Source organism: Rhinolophus sinicus, chromosome 1 (genome assembly GCF_057876585.1).
Source record: "Rhinolophus sinicus isolate RSI-liver-muscle chromosome 1, RSI-T2T, whole genome shotgun sequence".
NCBI lineage: Eukaryota > Metazoa > Chordata > Mammalia > Chiroptera > Rhinolophidae > Rhinolophus > Rhinolophus sinicus.
The window spans coordinates 89,085,673-89,107,493 of NC_142501.1; the positions used below are offsets into that span (position 1 = coordinate 89,085,673).

General features: G+C 42.5%; 1 pseudogene; it reads left to right on the plus strand.

Moving 5' to 3' along the window:
* Nucleotides 1-932: 932 nt before the first annotated feature.
* LOC109461006 (eukaryotic translation initiation factor 1A, X-chromosomal-like) lies at nt 933-20,260 on the plus strand (annotated as a pseudogene).
* Nucleotides 20,261-21,821: the final 1,561 nt, after the last annotated feature.

The following is a 21,821-nucleotide window of genomic DNA, read 5'->3' on the forward strand; positions in this document are numbered from 1 at the left end:
AGTCACCTAACCATCCGTCCCCAATATTGCAGAGAAGGAAATGAAGGTCTGGAGGAATGCGAGTGATATTATCAGGGTCACACACCACTTAGTACAGTGCTGTGATTCAAACCCAGATCTTCTGACTCCAGGACAAGTGGCAATAGAGACTCTCAAGCTTTTTATCCACAGAAAACAGCCCCGAATATTTTACGAGGGCTCGCTTGTGTCTGCATGGGTGCAAGGGGGTCGGGATAAATAACCGTGCGTTGGTCCTAATCTGCCAGGCGGGGTGCTCTAGGTACAAGTCACGAAATATCACTGCCCTTCATGGAGGTGGGCACCACTTCCCATCGTATGGATGAGGAAACAGGTTCAGAGAGCTTACGTCAGCTTCCCGGGAGCTCAGCGAGTCGGACGTGGAGTTCTTAGATTGGTGACAGGCGAAATGAAGAACTGGTTCTCGGGACTGACTGGGAGCCAGTGTGATCAGTGACCCTCTAAGGGCCGCTGCGCACTTGTCACAGGGAGCGCCTTCTCCAACAGTGGGCAGTCCCTGCGATGTGAGTCCTGCTCTCCTAGTGGCAGAAGACTGGCCAACGGCATGGTGCTGAAGCCGGAGGTCTGGCTCCTTTGAGGTGGCTTGGTGAAAGACTGTCTCATAGGGGTCTTCTGTGTGGGGTGATGACCCAATGGGTCTTTCCTCTTGGAAAGCGTGAGTACGAGGAGTGAGTGGGCTGCAATGACGAGCTGTGTGTGGGCTGCCAGGAGGCCGATCTGCCAAGGACCGTGCCCCAGGGGGACCTCCCGGCACAGTGGCTGGGTTTCTTGCAGGCATTCTTCAGCTTCCTCATAAGTCCTCATGGAAACCGCGGCTCCCCACGTCCATCAGCCTTCGAGGAGCACTCTTTCCTTTTGTGTTCTAGCCACACCGGCTGGTGTTCCCCTTCTCCATGGCCGAGAAGCATCAGGGCGTGCTTGCACATTCCAGACACCCACCAAGGGGAGTTCTTGGTACCTCAGCCAGCTGCCTATGCTTCTCAGCTGGTATGTTGCTGTGAGAAAGCAAGGAAGGCGTGAGAAATTGAAGACGTATTCAAGAGAGTGATCATGATTAGCCATAGAGCTTAAGGTTGGTTAGCAGGTAAGAACAATGGGTGGGGGAATCTGAGGCTGTCCAGGGTTATTGGAATTGAGGTTCTAGAGAGAGTAAACTGCAAAGACAGGAGGTAGAATTAGACAGTGGAATGTAAGAAATTGAGATTACCATGGGATTGAAATTATTGGTAATAATGGGGTCTAGTGCATCAGCATGGGAGTAGGTGGCAAGGGCAGGGTGGACAACACAATTAGGGGACTTGGTGTTCAAGGAAGCATGCTTATTACGTACTAAAATCTCCAAGAGGTAAGAGATAGGAGTCATGACTGGAGAGAGTGACAGTGTGCTAGGAACTAAAATCATGGAGAAATGATGCAGCGTGAACCGTTCCGGCTGGTAGGTGTTAGTACATATCCCTAGGACAATCATCTCTTTTTGAATTCTGATCTTCAGATTGTTAGAAAAGGCATGAACTTGCTATGAGTTTAACTCCTGGGTGACATAAGGTGACAATCTCTTTAATTGTTCATAACTGATACTCCTCCCCTCAGCAAGGTTGGTTTTCTTTTTGTGTTTTAATATTGTAGGAGGGAAGAAGAGGTGAGGTTGCTAAAAAAAAATCATCATCATTCCTACCCCCTGCTTTATAATATATCTGAATTTAATGTAACCCATGACAGACCAAAATACCCCCTTTCTAACATGGAGCTTTCATCTTAAATATGTCAGACAAGGGCCTTGAGTAAGACAGTTTCTCTTGATGCCAAGGTTTTGTTTGGTCCCTTGTTTGGTGCCTCAAGGTGTTGATACCTGGGACACAATAAGATGCAGGGTGGGGGACAGGTGCACCTTTCTTCTGCAAAGTGGGGAAGGGCAATTGTGAAAGGAGATGGCAGGCGTATCCAGAGGGCAGTGAGCACCAAGGAGCTATGGGTCAGGAAACTGATTCCTTTACACAGTCCGGGCTCACAAGTCTCTTGGGAAGCCTTGCTGCTCCCCAGTTAGAATGCCACTGGTCCATTTCGCACTGGTCCATTTCGCACTGGTCCTCTGGGCCTCAGTTTCCATGTCTATAAAACTAACAGGTACAACTCAGTGGTCCCTAAATTAAATTGCAGTTTTAAATATCTAATTCCAACCATCAGGCCAGGCTAGTGGGTAGCCTGTGCACTTGTGGAGGTCACTAGGTCTCCTGCAGGAGCGTTAAATAGTCTGAGCAATCCCTCCACTCCTCAGTGAGCTTAACCCAGCTGCCTTGCCGCCACCCCACCCCCAACAGGTTGTTCTCTCTCTCTCTCTCTCTCTCTCTCTCTCTCTCTCTCTCTCTCTCTCTCTCTCTCTCTCTCTCTCTCTCTCTCTCCACCAAATGGCTCTGCCACCCCTCTAGCTGAATGATCTTTAGCAAGTTTACTCAACCTCTAGGAGGTAACAGTGTGCATTCAATAATAATCCTCCTGCACAGACTAATTACAATATAACATTAAAAATCCTGAACCCTGAAAGGCGGTGGTTTTTGGAGGATGGGATTATAGAAATTATGTCTTTTATTTCTGTGGAGTCTGAGTTTTTGCTATAAAAAAATATAGTGCTTTTGTTTACATGCTAAAGTGTGCATTAGCATGTATATTTATTTTTGTATTTTTAAATGTTATGTTTTCTTTGTTTTCGACTTGAATAATACTAACTCAGTGTTGAAACAGCATAATATGCAGCTTAGACGCTTTGGCCATTATGTGTACCTGATAAACTTTTCAAATGGAAGAATTGGTTCTTATTTAGTAAATACAGTCAAAGTGTAAAAAGGAGGTAGGGTTGATAAGGAGGCTGGGGGTCCCCCTGCATGAAGAGGGTGTCTCCTCCACCACACCCTTGCCTCCGACCTCTGCGTGGGCAGTGGAGGAGGGGAGGAACAAAGTCCTTGGGGCAGTGAGGTGGGTGTGGGGTGGTGGAGGTACAGAATTCAGGAGGGTTAGGGTTTGGGCCAGGAAAGGAGAAGTAGGAGCCAGGACTAGAGGACCAGAGTGGCCTTGCTGAACTCAGCACTTGCTGGGGGAAGTGGGTGGTTTGAGTTTTACTTTCAGTTTTCACTCAAAGTCATTTCAGAATGAACCCATTTAACGGTCAGATCTGTCAGCCAGATTTCCCAGCAAACCTGTGCTCCACCCCAGCCCAGGTTGTTCAGCTTGAGCTTGAGGGTGGGCTGGGGCAGGGGCAGGTGAGAAGCAAGAGTACAGCTGCTTGCAGGGCGGTGCCCAGACTTGGAGAAGTCAGTGCTTCTGCATATCAACCACTTCTCACGGCTGGGGCCCTTGGTACTGGTGGCTGGTCATTTCACTTCTCTACTCCACAAACTGGGGTCTAGAAAGGATCTCTAGAACATCATTTAGCACCTAGTGTATACCAGGAGCGTGTCTTCAAAGAGGAATAAGACACAATGCTTGCCCCCAGGGAGCACACAGGGTCGAGGAAGAAGAAGGAAAGGAACAAGCCCAGATTGATGAGAGCTGCCATTCACGGGGGCCCGCTCTGTGCCAGGTGCTTTACTCATGTTCTTTTCATAGTTCTTAAAATGACTCAAAGGCAATGCTTCTTAAAAGTTGAGCCATGGACCACCTATCAGAATGCAGATTCCTAGGCCACACTCTCACCAAATCAGAATTTACAAGAGTTGGGTTAGGTGTCTTCATTGTTGACAAACATCACAATTAACTCTCATGTACTTCAAAGTCCGAGATTCCCCACCTTGGGGGGATAGATATTTCACCTCAGTAGATTTCACCAATAAGAAACCAAAGCTCAAAACAATTAAATTGCTCAGCACCAGCCAGAGGACAGGTTGTAGAGATATGATTTATCAACCAGTGGTCGTTGATGCCAATTTAACGCCAACAGGAACCCCCAGTTTGGGATCTGGTGAAGATGGAAACCACTCAGTGCAAACAGCTCAATAGTGGTACAGCTCAGTTATGAAACATCACTGTCGTGGCTCGGCTCTCATTTGCGATGAGCTACACAGCTCTGCCCAGCTCCGATCCCACCTCCTGCTCTGCTCCAGTCCCTTTGTGTCTGCTCCAGTGGGACCTCACTGGGACATCTTGATGTTTCAGCTCCAGCTGGAGAAACAGTCTTCAGTCTTTGGTGGAAAGAGCAAGTGTGCTCCCCGAGCCGGAGGGGAGCTGACTTATATAGAGAGAAGTCCTGTCCTCTGGTCTCTGATTAGTCCATCCTCATGAAAATGGGACTCCGCATCCTCACAGCTTGATTGCTCCCAAAAGCACTGTCCTGATTGGTCAGAATGGAGCCACTCTGATTGTTTGGTAAAGATACTGATGGGGGGAAGGGGGAATATAGCTGCGCAGCTCCGGTTGGATGGAGAAAGCCTCAGGCCTACTGGTTGAAATACTATTCCAGGAACTCCTTTATAAGGACTGGCTCAGCTGGCAGGAACATAGTGCAGGCAGGCAGTTCCGTGTGGGAGCCAGGAAGCTTAGCGCAGGTTTCTCCGTGAGGCATCACCCTGAGAGGCGCCTGTGTAAAATGGCTGCTAGGGTTTGCTTTTAAATATGAGCCCAGTTAGCCATGGGCGCCCTTCTTTGTAGGTATCTTTTTTCTCGGTGTTGACAGATTCAACCCCAGAGTTAGGGTGATGTCTGGGAAAATTCTGGTTTATGCTGTAGCCCCTGTAATTAACAGAAACCCCTTTCAGTCTCAAAAGCATCCTGGATTAGATAATAAATTATGTGGCTACACCATCAGAAGCCCCTAACCATTACTCTGCACCATGCTCTTATCCCTTCAAAAACGTCAGCGAATGTGGTTATGGAAACACACAGAAGATGGGGGAGAGGGAGAAGGTAACCTGGCTGGAGAGGCAGAGTGGAGGTGGAGTGGGAGGCAGGTCAGGGAAGACATCTCAGTTGTGAAACCCAAATCCTCTCTCTGCCTTTATGATGGCGTTGTAGACAATGGGGAGTCTACAGAAGGAAATTGATGAATAGCTGATGTCCGTCTCCACTGAAAGCTGCAGCCACAACAGCAATTATAATAACATGTAAAGCTTACATAGTGCTCACTGTGTGCCCAGCACCATTCTAACCACTCTGCATATATCACATAGAGGAGCATGGAGGCTGGAGAGCAAGCAGAGAGAGGTTAGGCTGTGCAGCAAGATATGCACGCCTGGGAAACTAGAATGACAGTGCACTATTGACCAAGGAACCAGGAGTCCAGACACCCAGCTTTGTCGCAGAGCAATTTTGGATGCAGCCTCTGCAATCTGTGACCTTTCTGGAAGACGTGGGAAAAGTCGACACCAAGATCCTGAGACGAACATTTGATGAAAAGGAGCTCATTTTTCCTTCTCCAGGGACCATTAAGAACAGAGCTGCCTGCACATCTTGACTAGTTTAGATACAGTCTTGCCCGGAAGCAGGAAGATGGAGGAGATGACCTCTGAGGTCCCTTGAAACCTAAGGGGTCTGTGATCATTACAACCACATGTCAGGACCCGGAGACATTCCTGTTTCCTGCTGCTCCACCTGGGGTCCAGGGCTGCAGAGCCCTTTGCTTGTGCATTTAGTAGATCGTGCCCCTTTCCCTGGGCCTCCGGCCACCTCACCAGCCTTCGCTGCCCTCCCTTCCCCCCAGTAGGCCCCTCGGCTCTTTCTTTTCCTGGATCTCCCTTGAGCTTTCCCCATAGGAGGAGCCTGGGTGTGGGTGCAGGACATGGGTCCTCCTTCTTTCTCTCCACTTCATCTCCAACACACATCTGGATTTTCCAAGCCCAGCCTGGAACCATATTCTTTCAGTGACATGGAGCAGGATGCCCTCTCCCTAAGAGTCAAGACACTCTCCAAACCTACCCTTGCAAACTTGCATCCTCTCTGGGGAGCAGAGCCAGTGGTCATGGTGGCTGAGGCTGTGGACAGATGTGTCCAAACTGGCCAGAGGTTCTGCCCCAGCCAAATGCAGATAAATCACTGAGTGTGTTTTTAACCCAGAAGGGCAGTGAGGGGCATCCCCTGAAGACTCGAGGCCTATGCTTATATTTCTTATTTAGATCATCCTGAATGAGGCAGCTGAAGGCAAAGGACTGGCCCAGGTCCCAGCCACACAGAGGTTCCTTGGAGCCAGCTGTTCGGCTGGAGCAAAATCCACAGCGGTAAAGAAAGTTTATTGTGGGGAGAAGGGAGAGAGAGAAGTGGGGAGAGGGCAGAAAAGGGAGTGAGAAAAGAGAAGAAAGAAGTGTGGAGAACAGAGGATGAAGATGAGAAGAGAAAAGGGAGTGGGAGAAGAGAGTAGCATGTGGGGAAACAGGAGAAAGGGGAGTATGTTGCTGCCACAACAGCTTGTGGAAACAAAGAGATTTGGGGTGGAGTTTGATCTTGGGCCTAAAAGCCATTGAAGCATTGGGGTCAGAGGTAGGGGTGGGGAGGAAGGGAACAGTGAGCTGTGCTTAGGCTATTTGATTCTCACAGTAGAATCTCAACACCTTCAAAACTCAGCTCTTGGGGGAGACTCTAGACACAATCTCTATGGGGAATGGGGGACTAGGAGAAGAGAAAAAAGTGTTAGAATAACTCTGAGGTGCAGTGCACTCAATTCAGCTCACACTTTTTAGGCACCTATGTTTTCTACAGCAAGCTTCCTGCTAAGCACCAGGCCTGAGAGGGGTGAATGAGATGCAATTTCTGGCAACACTCTGGGGAAGCCCTGCAGTGTGTTCAGTAGGCAGGAGTGGGTGCATATGCCTGCAGGGCTGGGGGACTGAGATTCTATCTAGGAGAGGAAAACACACATTTGTTCTTATGTGTGAGCTGGGGATCTGCGAGCTGCAAAGACCCTTGGAAAGTCAGCTTGTAGGATGGCCCCCCAAACTGCCCAAGACAAAGGGTTCCTTCCGGGCTAGCAGGTCCCTAGAAGAGCAGTACTCCAGCGGTCAGGAGTGTAGGTGCTAGCTCCACAGGTCACTCAGGAAACCTCAGATAACACTGAGTGAAACAAAGTTTTTTTCCCCATCGTTTGGAAGGATTTTTTCTTATTTTGTTGGTTGGACTTTGGTTTCGCCTGTAGGATATACCAGAGCCTTGAATCTGTAAATGTCCACGACTTGGACAGGACGAGCTTTTGGGGGCTGAAGTAGATCCTGGGACTGACTCTGAGTTCTGCTCCAGCAGTGTTAGGAGCTTTCCTATGTTGAACTGGGAAAGAAAGGCGTGGATGGGGGCACTGGTCCTTAGGCCCTGCCTGGGAGGTCTGGGCCTCTGACTGCCATTCTACCTGTCCCCAAAGCTCTTTGAAAACCCTTCAACTGGATTAAAGATTTGATTAACTCGCCTTTGTTCTCAGTGATCTGACCTTGGGTGAACCGCTCCAATTCTTTATGGCCCTTCCATTTTCTCCTCATTGAACAGGGATAATGAGCCTGATTCATTCCTGTCTCCAGGGGCTACCTTTCCCCAAATCACTTCTGTGTGGGATTGTTAGCATCTACTTCCCTGACTTGTTCTGCATTATTTCCTCCACAGGTTCTGACTCTCCAGCTAGATTGAAACCCCTCTTCTGATAGCGGTTCTAGGTTTCCCCAACTGTGCGACAAGATGGAATAGGCTGAGACCTCAAGTCAGAGGGCCGGGTTAGCTTTCCCACTCTGCCACTTGCTCCCAGAGGCTCATTTCCTTCTTCTATGAAAACATGGGTTAACTAAGCTGAGGGAAAGTGATTTATAAACTAAGTTTCCACAGACTCCTAGTTACTTCTATTAATCGTGTATCCAGCTCATGCCATGTTGCAGGTACTGTGCAGGATGGTGAGACTCAGCGCTGAGTGTCTGGTTCGTCCACCTCACCTCATTCAGGCTGCACGTTTATAAGTAGGATGATTGCGGAAAATCAGGCTTACACACTTTAAGAACACCGCAGCAGTTTGAAAAGGGAGATAGATACATCAAAACGCAGGAATGAGTTCCAGGGGCAGCCATAATCCATAATAAAAAGCAAGCCCATGGGACACGTTACTTTTTATTCTAAAAGGTGAATTTAGAAAGTCTTTTTGCACTCAGGTAACCTGGAGGTTGGGGATGTGGGGGGAAGGGGAGGACGAAGGAGGAGGGGCAAGCACGGATTGAATGGAGGTGGGTGGGGCTGGCGGCGGAGCAGACACACCCCCAACACGGACGTCCTAGGAAACAAGGGAATGCTGTGAAGCTGTGCGCCCTTCCCCGCTCCATCCTGGCCCCCTTAAGGACCACCCTGGGAAGTCTTCTAGAAAAGCCATCCATCATGGACAACAGTCTGCTTTCTTTCCTCCCTAGTTCAATATCCATAGCACAAAAATGTGCTTTGCTAATGTAAACCTTGTGCTGGCTGGCCGCGCAGAGGACCGTGGCCCTGAGCGGCAGAAGGGGAAGCTGATGTGTGGGAAAGAACACACGCACAGGCCAGAGCTCCCACGTCTGTGAACCTGTGCACACTCACACTCGCATGTGCGTGCACACACAGGGAGGGACGGGGAGGCCGTGACAGTGACAGTAGGGAGGCAGAGCGCAGGAAGGACTTGCTCTCCACTTCCCCAAATCAAGCAGGGATAGTAGCCGCCCTCGTGTCTTTCTCAATGATTCAGCGGCTGCTCAGTATGTCTGGCTGGGGTTTTCACTGGCTCTTTCATACCTTGTTGGAGGAAGAAAAAAGAAAGAAACAGATCAAATTTCAGTTCCCCTCAATTGCCCTGGATTTGTGCAACCAACTGTCATTGTGAGATTGCCTCCATCCTCAAGGGTCTGCGTCTAGCTCAGAACAAGCAGCAGCTCCTCTTTCCGGTGGTGAAGGACAGCCCACCCACCAAAAGTCCCCATTCTACCTCTCTAACCTCTGGTTTAACTCATGGGGCTGTCTAAAGGAAGAGACAAGTCAATGATAATTTTATTACATGCATGTGAATAAAAACCGAGTGTGGGTGCCGAATGAGCCCTGACCCAAGTTTTAGGAGACCTGGGTTCTAGTGCTGGAGCTGTAGTTACTGGCTGTGTGACCTTAGTCAGGTCGCTGAACCTTTCTGATCCTTATAGCGATCTACTGAAAATTGAACAGGGAAGATGACAGTCTCTGAGGCTTTCCATTTCTGACCTTCGACAGAAGTCTTGTCCAATAGTGGTTATCTGCTTGAATGAATTGTTGCAAAGGCATGGATAATACAAAACAGTGGTGAGCTGACTTTAATTTTTTTCTATTTTACTTTCTGTTTGCCTCTGGAATGTAACTGGAGCACACATTCAGACACAAACTTCCTCTGCTTCCCTGCCCCCTCTCTTTGCTCCTCTGTTTAGCCCTCCTGGCCAGGAGTGGGGGTGGAAGAATGTAAGGCGGCTGAGGTGTGGGGGGAGGATACAAGAGAGGAGGGCTGCTGGTTGGAGGAGGGCGGAGGTGGGGGAGGAGTGCTCCAGGCACAGGAGAATTGATCAGCTCTATGATCATTCTAATCCCTTCCCCATCAGAAAAGGTAGGCGATTGTGAATAGAACTTTCCTCACATGAAATCCCAGGTATGTTTGCCAATGAGAAGGCCCAGGAAAACCAGTGGTGTGCATCTAAATGATGAGTCTCCAGGCAAATCACCAGAGAAGTCCTTCCTTGTCCTCCCTCTTGTCAAGTAACATACGTTCGCCTTAGTTTCCAGCCAAGATGCGGCCCCTGCCAAGCTGGGATTGCTGGGGCAATAGACATGCCGATGGGAGTGGAGACTGGAAAGGGAGATGGGACCTTAACGGGGAAATAAAGGTGCTGTTGCTGCCATTTTTACTCCACCATGTCTTGGCAAATGGGACACATTTCTTTTGCAGCAGCATCTTCTATGTGAGCATATACGGTAACTGGTAACTGAGGCATTCCAGAGTCCAGCTGCTAGCCAATCAGGAGTTGGGGCCTTTCTGCATTTTTCCTTTAAGAAAAAGTTTTGGGTCCTCTAAGGAGCAGCAAATCAACTGCAGGCTACAGAGTTGTCATCCCCTCCCCCAGTCTCCCAACCGCTGTCCTATGGACGGATGTGTGTGTGTTAAATGGAACTTGGTCCCCATTCTGGAGAGAACCCCATAGAAACACATAGTCCCAGGTGTTGGAAATGTAGGTGCTGGGGAGAGGAGAGAGAAGCTGGCCCACGTGGCTGATCAGCTGGAGATATTGTTGGGGTGAGGGCAGCTGGAGGGGGAAGGAAGAGAGAGAACTGTGTAAATATGTGCGTCTATAGGTGTGTGTGTGTGGCCCCCATGGCCTCCCTCCCAGACTGAGCAAGTGGAAAGGTGATGGGAAGTACAAGTAGCTTGATTCAGGAAGGGAAAGACAGCAACTATTTCCCCAAGAGAAGGTATCAAGAAGCAGCTGCAAGCTGGGAAGGCACTGATGACAATGGAGCTGCCTGCTACAGGAATGAACAAGGAGAGACAGACGGGGGGCTGCAGTCTAACTGGGCTGTGGAAGTCAAGTTCAGAGCTGGCCAGCCTCAGATTTGCCTCTTGGTCTTGAGTCGAGGTCCTTACTCTCCTAGCTCTCCTTCCTTCGTAGCCTTCACCCAACGCTGCAACTTTGCCTGGGCTCTGTGGTCATGACCTCTGCTCAGCTTCCAGGCTTGGTTCTCTTTTCTCCCTCGGAAACTTCTAATGCCCATGTTCCACCACTTCCAGTTGTGCCCTCCTATTTCTTCCTCACTTAGTTCTCCTTTTAGTCAAGGCGGGATAGGCCCAACAGGCAGTGGAACAATTGACTGGCAGCCTAGAAACAGGGCATCAACCCTCTGGGCACATTTCTTGGCACTTGAAATATATGGGTCCCTTAAGTCTTCCCTTAATACTGCCTTTAAATGCTGCACTCTTATCCAGATGAGGAAACTGAGATTAAGAAAGGTAAAATAAGTAGCTTCCAACTCAGGCGCTGGCCAAACACTCACAAAGCACCTGCTACGTATGCTCTGGGACCTGGGACTGCAAAGATAAAGTCACGCATCCCTGATCTAAACTACAGCCTGGATTCATGGCCTGCCCAGCAGCAGCAGCATTATTTAGGCACTTCTAAGTAATGCAGATTCTCAGGTCCCACCCCAGATCTGCTGAACCAGCAACTCTGGGAGCCTGCCCAAAGATCCATATCCCCACCTTCCCCTGGGGACCCCGATGCTCACTAACATATGAGCAGCACTGCCCTGGATGACCGTCTCACTAGATCTACCCTGCCTGAGGACAGTCTGGGCCACAGAAGCACTTGAGGTCAATTTTTCAGTCCCAAGGTTCCTCTTTCAATGATTTTACCACAGAAGGAAGTGGAGTATTTATTCACAGCAGGCCTGGGTGTAACTCCCATTTTTAGATGCCAGGGCCTCAGCCCTTTTGACCTTTCGTCTGGCCTTTTGAGAATGAGGATGGTCAGCTACAGCTCATTTTACTCCCTGTTCCTTCTTTCTCCTAATTTTAAGCTTTCCTTTGACAAAAGTTTTCAGAGGTATTTTAAAAGTGGAGGTTTTAAGGATCTCAAGTCTAAGAAGGCATACCACAGGAAAGAGAATTTCTATAAGACAGAATAACAAGAAATGCAGCAGGAGAGATTTAGGTTAGGTAATCAGTTCAGTACCATGGAGATATGGATGTGCTTTTTTTTTTAAATTAGTCTAAATTTTTTTAAATATAATTTTATTAGTTTCAGGTGCACAAGACAAGGCAAAACTTAGACGTTTATCATTTATATCCCTCACACTGTGTGAACCCCCCTCCCCCATCCACTACCCCTCTGACATCGCACAGAGCCATTACATTTCCACTGTCTCTATTCCTAATGCTGTACTCCGCTTAGTCTCAATTTTAAACACAGCACTCCAAAATTCAGTACAGCTGTACTTGGGAGAGGACATTAATTTTTTTTTAACTTACTAGGAAAGTGATTGCTATATGGTTGGAAGACAATTAATGCTTTATGAAGGAAATATATATTTAAGAACTAGGGAATATTCACCAGGGAGATCCCGTCTGGTCCAATAACTTGTGTGATATGAAAGCACAGACAATTTGACGATGGGCCTCCTCGGACAAAGAGTCTAAGTATGGGGCTGGAGGTTTAGGTGACTTGGGTGTTTTAGTTCTGATTCTTCTCACTAACAGTATGATGTAAGCAAGTCCCTTAATTTTTCTGTGATTAAATTTCTCATTTTTAACATAGAGGTAAAAACACCTTTCCAAGACTTCCATTTTGTTTTCTTTAGATTTTTTTTTCATTGGGGAAAGGGAACAGGACTTTATTGGGGAACAGTGTGTACTTCCAGAGCTTTTTCCAAGTCAAGTTGTTGTCCTTTCAATCTTAATTGTGGAGGGCACAGCTCAGCTCCAGGTCCAGTCTCCATTGTTAGTTGCAGGGGGCACAGCCCACCATCCCTTGCGGGGGGTCGAACTGGCAACCTTGTGGTTGAGAGGATGCATTCCAATCAACTGAGCCATCCGGGAGCTCAGTGGCAGCTCAGCTCAAGGTGCCGTGTTCAATCTTAGTTGCAGGGGGTGCAGCCCACCCTCCCTTGCGGGAGTTGAGGAATCGAACTGGCAACCTTGTGTTTGAGAGCCCACTGGCCCATGTGGGAATCGAACCAGCAGCCTTCGGAGTTAGGAGCCGGGAGTTCCAACCGTCTGAGCCACCGGACCAGCCTAGATGATGATGATGATGATGATGATGATGATTATTATTTTAAACTTTTCATTTTGAAATTGTTAGGAGATCATTTTCCATTGGTCTCTCATGCTTTTGCACATTTTGTGAAGAGGCAAAGAGAGCCTTTTGCTCTGGACTATCTATATAGGAATAGACTTGGATAATGGTGAGAAGGTCTACCTTTGAAGAAGAGGGTTTGTTTGTTCTGCAATATGGTAAAGATAATGCTTCTGTTCAGGGCAAAGTTTGGGTAGGTTTGCTTACTGACTCTTAGAAGAGGTTGGAGTTTCTTAAGCCACATGATACGAATTTACTACCTGTGTAGCATTTGTCTGGCCCAACTGTGTTGCTCTATGAGACTTGAGGAGACAAGTGGAGCCAGTGTGACCACGGAGCTCATGATGCTTGCTGTGCCATGAGTAATAAAGCCCTTTGTCCCTGACCCAGGAGTATCATGTGTTCTGCCAGCATCCATGAAACTATAGTAGGTTATGATGTTAGCTTATGATGTTAACTTAGGGTAAAATCTTAGATCCTTCACAGTCCTTGACAAATAATTTCAGACTTATGAAAATGATACAATGAATTCTCATTTACCCTTCACTCAGCTTCCCCATGTGTTAACTTAAAAAACGACAGCACAGCTCAAAGCCAGGAAATTAACACCATATACAATTACACTATTAACTAATACTATTAATAAATCCAAGGATCTTATTTAATTTTATCAGTTATGCTACCAAAGCCCCCTTTATGAGACAGGATCCAATCCTGAATGACATAGTACATTTTGGCTCTTCTATACTTTAATCTAGGTTGGTTCTCGGTCTTTCATGACCCTGACACTTTGAAAGTGTTGGCTAATTTTTTTTTTCTTTTCTTTTCTTTTGTAGAAAGATGCTCAACTTGGATTTGACTAATGTTTCCAAATATTAATACATTTTGGGGGGAAGAAGACCACAACAGTGATATTGTGCCTTTCTCAGTGCATCCTTTTAGGAAGCCCATGATGCTAATATGTTCCATTAGTGGTGATGTTGGCTTTGATCATGTGATTAAGGTGGTGTCTTCCAGGAGTCGTCTATATAAAGTTATTAATTTTTTCTTCATAATTAGTAAATGTCTTGTGGCGAGATTCTTTGAGATTATGCAAATATCACGTTTTTCATCATACTTTTGCCTACTAATTTTGGTGACAATAGTTTGACAATACTTTAAAAAATATACTACTTAGCAGATGGGACAACAATAGAAGACCTCAGAGACCAGAAATGAGAATAACCTAGAATCTAGAAGAATGAGCAAGTACTTGCATTTGCCCTCCCTGGTGACCTAGCATAGCTTTTAACAGGTCATGCACCGAGGATGGAAGACAGAGTCTAGGATCCATCCAAGGTGAGAGGTCTAAACTGGGGATCCATTCTGAAAGCTATGACACTCTTAAAGGCTCACATTCAAAGGACAAATCAAGAAAAAAATTCAGCTTCTAGAACAAAATAGGCTATCTGCCCTGGTACAGCATATAAGAGAATACAGGGAAAAGTCTCCCCTGGGAATCTAATTGTCTACTCATTCCCACATGGGTTTTGACCTGATATTCAAAAATCTTTCAGTTAAAATTTTAGCTGACAGGGCTTCAGAATGATAGGTCTCTTAAGCACTTGGCAAAAGCCATTAGAGATATTCTCTGAAAAAATACACTTTAAAACCTAGTCTCAAAGAATTTCCTCCAAAGGATGAATGTGAGTCACAATTAAAAAGATAATTTTCACAAAACAAGGAAATCAGAAATCCATGAGCTGAAAACAAATAAATTGCAGATTCAGACATATAAAGACTCAAAATTTAAAGATAAGATGCATACGTAATATAAGTTAATTTTAATGCTTAAAAAATAAAGAGGGTATTTAAAATATGATTGAGGAAGAAGTGTCTATTAGCACTGACCAGACACATTTGAAAAAAGAACCAAATAGAATTTGTAGGAAAATGGAAAAATTATTGAAATTAAAATTCAATACACTGAGTAAATAGGTTAGACATAACTAAGGAGAGAGTTAGTAAATTGGAAGCTATACTTAAAGAAACCACATAGAATATAATAAGGAGAAACAAAGATGGAAAATATGAGACATAGAGTAAAGAGATACGGTAAAGAGACATAGAGGTAGAGTGAAAAGTTTTAATGTGGAGTAATTAGAGTTACAAATAGAAAGAAAAGAAAGAGAATGAGGGAAAAGGAATACTAAAAAAAGATAATGACTGAGAGTTTTTCTAAATTGATGAATGACGTGGCTCTTCAGAGTCAAGAAGCCCCATAAATCCAAGCAAGATAGGTTTTGACATATTATAGCAAAACTACAAAACATCAAAGACAAAGAGAAGATCTTAATAGCTAAAGAAAAAAGACTGTTTATCTACAAAGGATGACTTTTTAGTAAGCTAAGAAAGCTTCTATATATATCCCCAGCAAAACAATCGTTCAAAAATGGGGATAAAATAAAGCTATATTAAACAAAAAAAAAAAACTAGCTGAGTTTACTACAAACAGATGTTCACTAAAGGAATTTCTGGGCTAGGATATATTTCAGGAAGAAAGAACAATTCCAGAAGGAAGAATTGAGATACAAAAAGGAATGATGACTGAAGAAAAGGACAAACACATGGGTAAATCCAAATATTGAACAAAGCAATAACATTAATGAGTCATTTATAGGTTTAAGAAACAGATAGAACTAAAGTAGGCCAAGAAAAGCACTAAAGTTGGAATGAGGTATAAGTAGAGTTGAGACAGGCTAAGGTCCTTGCATTGATCAGGAGATGGGAAAAAAATATTAACTTTGAATTTTAAACTAAATAACCACTTAGAGAATAGAAATGGAAGAGTTTAACTTCAAAACCAACATAAGGAAAAATAGAGTTTTTAAAAAAATGTTTAAATGACAAATGGCAAAAATGAGGGGAAGAAACAAAGAACAATACGATAGAAATAATCCAACTATATCAGTAATCATTATAAATGTAAATGTACTAAACTTTCCCATTAAAAGAGTGCAATAATATTAGACTAAGCTCTTCTGTGAAAGGGCAAATATGGTTAGACTAGATTTAAAAATCTAATTTATGCTGTCCACAATTCAAACATAAAGACACTAAAAGGATGAAAGCAAAAGCATGAGAAAAGATATACTTGACAATGAGTAATAAAAGAGGAAGTTGTATAGTTATATTAATATCAGAAAAAATTATTATAAAGCAAAAAGCTTTATTAGACATAAAGAGAGACATTACATAATGATAAAAAGTTCAAGTCACAAGAAAGATATAACAATCATAAACTTGTACGTAACCAGCAATATAGCTCAAAATGTATAAAACGAAATTGTAAGAACCAACAAGGAGAAACTGACAAATTTACATCATAGTGGGAAGCTTTAATATTTTCTGTCAATATTTGATAGCTCAAGCAACAGAAAAATAAAAGAATAGAAGATTTGGGCAATGCAATTAACAAGCTAAATCTAATGGCTGAATATAGAATTCTATACCTAAGAAATGGAAAAGAGACATTTTTTTCAAGCATACTTGGAACATTTAAGAAAATTGTCTACACGCTATGCTATGAACCAAGTCTTAAGAAGCTTCAGCACGTTATAGACTACATATTATGACTACAAAGAAATTAAGTAAGAAATTAAAAACAAAAAGATGACTGAAAATATAATCCTAAATTTGGAGATTTAAAGGCACACTTCTAAATAACTCCGGGGTCATAGAAGAAATCATAATGGATATTAAAAAATACTTAATATTGATTGATAAGGATAACATTGCATATTAAAATGTGGGGAATAAAGTTAAAACAGTGGTTAGAGGTGGTCAGAGATCGTTAGAGGAAAATAAGTGCTTATATGCTTATATATTAGGAAAGAAGAAAGTCTAAATAGTAGCAAGGTAAATGTCTGCATTGAGAAATTATAATAAAAGAATAATCATCTGAAAAGTAGAAGGGATGAATTAGTGAAGAGTAGAATTAATGAAACAGAAACATAAGATAAAATAGAGAGGATTAACAAAGCTGAAAGAGACTTTGTTTAAAATGTTGATAAAATTGAGAACTGCTGGCAAGAATGACTAAGAAATAAAGAGAAAAGGCAAAAAAAACATTATTAGCAATAAGAAAGAGAATTTAGCTACTTGTATGGATTGAATTGTGTCCCCCCAAAAGGTATGTTTAACCTTCAGTGCTTGTGAATATAATCTTATTAGGAAATAGAATCTTTGCAGCTGTAAGTAAGTTAAGATGGGTCATTAGAGTGGTCTCTAATCCACTATGACTGCTGTCCTTATAAAAAGGGAAGAGATACAGATATAAACACAGGGAGAACACAATGGAAAGATGAAGGCAGCGATTAGAGTGATGTGTCTACAAGCCCAAACTTGCCAACCATCATCCGAAGCTAGTCCTATAGAGGCATGGAACAAATTCTTCCTCAGAGCCCTCAGAAGGAACCAATGCTCTTGATACCTTGATTTTAGACTTTTAGCCTCTAGAACTGTGAGACAATACATTTCTGTTGTTTTAAGGCACCCAGTTTCTGGTACTTTGTTATAGCAGTCCTTGGAAATTCACACTCTACTGATGCAGCAGGAATGAAAATATGAGAGAATATTATGTCATTTATTGCCAATAAATTTGAAAACTTAAATGAAAAGGACAAATTGCCAGCAAAATATTAATTGCCAAAATGGACTCAAGAGGAAATTGAAAACCATTAAATTTGGGTGATGAGTAGTTAACAATCTCCCTACATAGAAAATATCAATCCCAGATGATTTTATAGGTGAGTATGCCAAACATTAAAGGAAAGGATAATTTCAACATCATTTCAATTCTTCTGTAGAGTAGAAGAAAAGGGAACATTTCTTAAGACATTCTGTGAGGCCAATATAATCTTGATACCAAAACGGACATAGTTATCAGAGAAAAAGAAATCACAGAATCATTTTTTCACTAATGAATATAGATGCAAAAATCCTAAACACAACATTAACATATAGACACTAGCCACAAAGAAAAAAGATAATAAATCATGACCAAGTTGGATTCATTCCATAAATGCAAAGCTGGTTCAGCATTAGAAAATTTCTAAATGTAGTTCACTACATAACACTTCATTAAGAGAAAAAAAAAATGATCATCTCAGTAGAGACAGAAAGCATTTGATAACATTCAATATTTGTTTTATGATAAAAAGACCTAGTCCTTGCCCAACTAGGAATCAAAGGTGACTTCCTGAACCTGATAAGGGTTTTTTAGCACACGTTCATGAATGTGTGAGCTCATGAGTGTGCACACACAAACAGAGTTACAGTAACCACATATTCCATAGTAAAATATTGAAACATTTTCTTTAGAATCAGTAATAAGCTAAGGCTATTTGCTCTCATTGTTTTTATTCAAGGTTGTTGGAATTCTAGCTAGTACAGGTATACCTCATTTTATTGTGCTTCACTTTATTGTGCTTTGCAGATATTGCACGTTTTACACATTTCTTTTAAAAACTTATTTATTTAAGTGTGTTTTTCCAGGACCCATCAGCTCCAAGTCAGGTAGTTGTTTCAATCTAGTTGTGGAGGACGCAGCTCACAGTGGCCCATGTGGGGATCGAACTGGCAACCTTGTTGTTAAGAGCACTGAGCTCTCACCAACTGAGCTAACCGGCCGCCCCAACACATTTTACAAATTGAAGGTTTGTGGCAATCCTGCATCCAGCCAGTCTATTGGTGCCATTTTCCCAATGGCATTTGCTCACTTTGTGTCTCTGTGTCACAATTTGGTAATTCTCTCACTATTTCAAACTTTTTCATTATTATTATATTTGTTATGGTGATCTGTGATGTCCTTATTGTAAATATTTTGGGGCACCACGCACTGCTTCATATAAGGCAGCAAACTTAATAAATGTGTGTGTTCTGACTTCTTCAGTGACTGGCCGTTCCCCATCTCTCTCCTTCTCCTGGGGCCTCCCTGTTCCCAGAGACACAGCAATGTTGAAATTAGGCCAATTAATAACCCCAAAATGGCCCCTAAGTGTTCAAGTGAAAGAAGAGTCAGTCAATGTGGCAAACTCCATTGTTGTTTTAAGAAATTACCACAGTCAACTTTAGCAGCTACACCCTGATCAGTGGGCAGCCGTCAACGTCCAGGTGAGACCCTCCGCCAGCAAAACGATTATCCCTCGCTGAAGCCTCAGATGACGGTTAGCATGTTTAGCAATAAAGTATTTTTAATTAAGGTATTTTTTTAGACATAATGCAATTTCATACTTAACAGATTACAGTATAGTGTAAACATCACTTTTATATGCACCGGGAAACCAAAAAATTCATGACTCTCTTTGTCATATTTGCTTTATTGTGGTGGTCTGGAACCAAAACCACAATATCTCCAAGGTCTGCCTGTACACTATGAAAGAAAAAAAAAAGAAAGTTACAAAGAAAAATAAGGAAAGAAATAAAACTATCATATCTGCAGATTATATGACTGTCTACATAGATAACCTAAGCTGTTCTTCAGACAAATTACTGGGATAAATAGCAAAGTTTATCAAAGTTGTCAGATAAAAGATCACAATACAAAAGTTGACTTTTATGCACCATCAAAACCCAGATATTTAATTTTTAAAAAAAGATAACACAAGGGCAACAAAAAACAAGACACCCAGGAATATAGTTAACAGATATGCAAGACTTCCACGAGGAAAAATATAAAAATTTTCAAATTATCAAGTTATCAAACTTCATTTGGAATACCTAAATGAAATGAAGAAACACGCCATGATTCTGACTAGGAAGATGTAATAGTGTACCAGTATAGATTCCCTCATTTTGATTTACTTGTAGATACAGTGAAAGTACAAGTAAAATGCCAACAGGTGGGCAGTTGCAATAGTGCCCTGCACACCAACCTGCAACTGCTTTGTTTCTCTGGGCCGTCAGCGTCCTCGCTGTTGGGCTGGCACCACCAGGTAAGCGTGGGAAATGCCAGGAGGCTGCTGTCACTGCTGTGCCCGAGAATAAATGTAAAGGAGGTAAAAACAGACGAGAAGTAAGAAAGAGAATGAATTAAAAAAGAGAGAGAGAATTAGTCTTTAAAGAGCATGGACAAGCAAGCGTATGCTCAGGTAATCAAAATGTTGGGAAATGGACGATTAGAGGCAATGTGCTTGGATGGTGTAAAGAGCTCATGCCATATCGGAGGAAAACCGAGAAAAAAGAGTTTGGGTACACACCTCAGGCATTGTACTGGTTGGTCTGCGAGACTAATGGGATAACAGAGCTGATGTGATTTAAAGTACAATGCAGGTGAAGCTAGAAGTCTGAAGGCATATGGCAAGCTCCCAGAACATGCTAAAATCAATGCAACAGATACATTTGGTCCTGGAGATGATGATGAAATCTAGTTTGATGATACTGGAGATGATGCAGACATTGACAATATCTAAATTGAACTAAAAGTTTCTGAGTATTGTGCTACCATTTGGATTTTGGCCATCACTTGTTAAGAAGTCTAAAACTTCAGTAAGCATGAATGAAATTTGTTAAAACACACTGATTAATTTTCATTGTTTTAAAGTATTTATGATATTTCTTTAAAAACTAATGATGTTGAATTATCTTCAGTGAAATGTTAACACTTTATTCTTTTGATGTAATGGAATTTAGGGGTAAAAGACCACAGTATCTGCTATTAAAACAATAGAAAAAAGAGAGGAGAGAGGGAGAGAGGGAATCTGAATTAATAAAACAAATGCCTTTTAGTTAATGGATATTTTGAATAAATTGCCTTATCATCAATGGGCTAGTTCCAACCAGTCTGTTTAGAATCTTTTTGTATGTCCAGTTACCTAGATGTTCTCTTGCGATTTTTGATACAATTTAAGGAAGGCAGAAATCTACAATTGAAATTTAAAAAGGCGGCTATTTTCAAATTTGTGTAGCTGTATATATTTTTATACTGTTTGATAACATTCTTGTCATCATTTTATGTTGTCACCATAAAAAAAAAAAAAAGCATTTCCAAAACACAGCTTTTAGAATATGGGTTTGAGTAGCAATTTTGAATTTAGAAGACTTGTAGTAGCAAAAATTCAGTGCTAGGTAATCCCAATTATCTTAACATTGGAAGCATTAATATATTAGTTAATAGTCTTTTCTACTTAATGCAAAATTTCTTAAGCAAGACAACTTTTAATGGCAAAATAAGTAGAATAGTTTTTACTATGCAAAATAGGTTGCGTTAAAATATGTCATTTCATTGTCAAAAGTCACCTGCATTTATAACCCATAGTTTTGGGTTCTATGAACAATGAAATTACAGTGTATGAATCAAAAATTACTTTCATAATACATTCTGTAAACTAAGCCTTTCTTAAATCATTCCTTAACAGGCCTAAGAAAAAGGAAGAAACCATAAGTTAAGAAATACAATGAAACATCACATGGAGTATATTTTGGCCTTAAACAAACAAACAAACAAACAAAATCCCAACAGGTGGGAATTTTTTCCTTTTGGTGAGCTATGGCAACTTGATTCAAAAATTTACTTGAAGCACAAAAGACCAAGAATAGCTAAGATACTCCTGAAGAAGTCAAATAAGGAGCTTATGTTGTTAGATACCAATACTTGTAAAAAATGATGGTAATTAAGATAACAGGTACTGATGAAGGGACAGACAAATAGGTCAATGGAACAAGATAAAGTCCAGAAACCAATTCATACATTTTTAGAAACTTGATATATGACAGAACTGCCATCAAAAAACAATGGAGAAAATACAGATGACCCAATACTGGGGTAATTGGTTATCCATTTAAAATCATATCTGTACCTGACACCATATACACACATAACATTCATAAAAATTAATAATTTAAATATGAAAGTCAAAATGTTAACTCTTTTAAGAAAACATAAGCAAGGATCTTTATGAATTCAGGACTCAGAAGGAGTTTATAAACAAAGCACAATAAGCAAAATTATAAAAAAGAGTGGACTGGTAATTT